The 2,341-nt window shown below is 57.9% G+C and overlaps 1 pseudogene; it reads right to left on the bottom strand.

The window, feature by feature from the left end:
• Positions 1–213: 213 nt before the first annotated feature.
• LOC138992789 (pre-B-cell leukemia transcription factor 2 pseudogene) lies at positions 214–1,724 on the bottom strand (annotated as a pseudogene).
• Positions 1,725–2,341: the final 617 nt, after the last annotated feature.

Genomic DNA, 2,341 nt, shown 5'->3' with positions numbered 1-2,341 from the left:
GAGAGAGAGAAACAGAACAGTCATATATGTGTCCATGAGAGAGAGAAACAGAATAGTCGTGTACGTATCTATGAGAGAGAGAGAGAGAGAGAGAGAGAGAGAGAGAGAATGAATCTGAAAGATAGGATTCTGGGTGTGTTTCTGTGTAAGAAATGGGGAGAGAAAAGGCTTGAAAAGAAGGGGAAAAAGGGGAGACAGACCCCACCTTCCCCTTAGGGGACCCCCTTCTCCATTCCATGTAGTCAGCAACCCCAGCACTGAGTCGGCTGGGGTAGGGCGACCCCATTTGCCCTTCTCCATCTTGTGCTTCTCCTGTGTCTGGGGCTTGTCCTCTGGATGCCTTTGTCCTCTCGTCAAGAGTCACCTCTGAGCCCCCACCCTGTGGCCTGAGGGGTGAGATCAGTTGGAACTGTCGGAATGAACGTTCCCTGGCCCCTCTGTTGGGGATGTCACTGAGGACGGGGTCACAGCCTCCTGCCAGCCGCCGTTCGCCCTCATTTCCCGGGGGCTGTACATCTGGCCTCCCCCGAGGCTATCTCTGTAGCCCCCGGGGCCCATGGAGTGTCCCAGTGACTCCACCTGGGAGGCAGGGTACGAGTCTCCGTTGAGCCCGGGCATCCCCAGAAACATGTCTCCGGATCCTGAGAGGTTGAAAGAGCCGCCAGAGCCTGCGGAGGAAGGGGGTGTCGGGGAGCTGGTTCGGCTGTGGCCCCCCTGGGTGACAGACACGGCGGTCTTGACGGCATAGATGTTTGCCTCCTCTTGAAACTTCCCGATGTTTTTCTTATAGCGAATCCGCTTGTTGCCAAACCAGTTGGAGACCTGAGAGACAGTGATGCCACACTTCTTGGTGAGCTCCTCCTAGGCCTCCTCACTGGGATACGGGTTACTCAGGTGGGAATAGAAATACTCATTTAGGACCTCGGTGGCCTGTTTGCTGAAGTTGCGGCGTTTCCGTCTGGCGTCCAGGAACCGGGAGCGCAGGATCATGACGGCCTCGCAGGTGCTCTGCTTGAGCTGCATCTGGATGGCGCTGAACTTCCGGTGGATGATGCTCACCATGCGCTCCATCTCCTTGGGTGCCACGGGCCGCGTGCGGCTCTGCTCCCGCAGCAGGTTCATGACCTGGGTCGTGAACTCGTTGCATGCCTGCTCATACTTCTCCAGCTCCGAGTGGTAGATGTGGCGGATCTGGGCGAGCTTGCTGCGATAGTCCGAGTGTTCAATGGAGTTGTCAGGGGACACGCCGCCCCCGGAAGCTGCTGCGGCTGCAGCTGCTGCCGCCGAGCCCCCCCTTTCTCAGGCCCAGCCACACCTTCTGCCAGAAGCATGTTGTCCAAGCGCATAAGCTGGGGGTCCACGGGCTCCTCCTCCTGGGAGCTTCGGATGCTGAGGCCGGTCTTCTCCTTGATCTCACACAGGACGCTAAAGAGCGCTGGCTTCATCCGGTGGCAGTTCAGGGCGTGTTTCTTGGCCTGGGCCTCGTCCAGGCTCTGGTCCGTGATGGTCATTATCTGCTGCAGAATGTCCCCGATGTCCTGCTTCCCGCGGCCTCCCGGGACCCCCCCCCCCCCTCCGGGGTCTCCGCCACCGGGAGGCTCGCCAGGGCCCCCAGGCTCCGCACCCACCAGCCCCAGGCCCCCCCGGCCCCCGCCTGGAGGGGGCGGCCCCAGCAGCCGCTCGTCCATAGTGGGGGGGGCCCAGAGGCCCCCTCCCCGTCCCGCCCCTCCCCCGCCGGGTTACTTCCCCCCAAACTCGCCGGGGCCGCTGCTCCCTCCGCCCCGACCCCCGCCCGTCTCTCCATCTCCTGGCTCCCCCGGGGGTTCACCCCGGCTCTGAAGGGAGACCTGGGGTACCGGCTGGGCCCCCCACAGGAAACCCCGGCCCCCCGCGGCGGAGAAAATGGAGCCGGAGAGAGAGGAGCGAGAACATGAAATTATACTTGGGATTTTAGCAGCCGGCTTTGCCTGAGGCTTAGCTGAGGGCTTATAGGTGTGGCTGAAGCTAATGGACAGGACTTGAGAAAACAGTCCCCCTTTCTACACTCTCATGCTTTTATCATTTGATCGGATTACTGTTTTCTTTAATAACCTCCTGTTTGAAATATATTGGTTTATTTATAATAATTTAAAGTACTTTTTTGGTCTGGGTTTGAACTGCACAAGCCCACTTACATGCTGATATTTTTTTTTAATAAACATGGTTGGCCCTTCATATCTATAGATTTTGAATATGTGGATTCAACCAACTGTGGATTGAAAACAGCATTTTTGTGTTCCCAACTGTGGTTGATCCACAGCTGATTGAATCTGTGACGGGCTGACTGTAGAGTCAAAAGTTA

This window comes from Myotis yumanensis, unplaced genomic scaffold (genome assembly GCF_028538775.1).
Source record: "Myotis yumanensis isolate MYYU_CA2020_CCGP unplaced genomic scaffold, mMyoYum1.0.hap1 SCAF_14, whole genome shotgun sequence".
NCBI classification, from domain to species: domain Eukaryota; kingdom Metazoa; phylum Chordata; class Mammalia; order Chiroptera; family Vespertilionidae; genus Myotis; species Myotis yumanensis.
The sequence above is the reverse complement of the archived record's forward strand: the minus strand, read 5'-3'. Positions and strand labels throughout refer to the sequence as shown.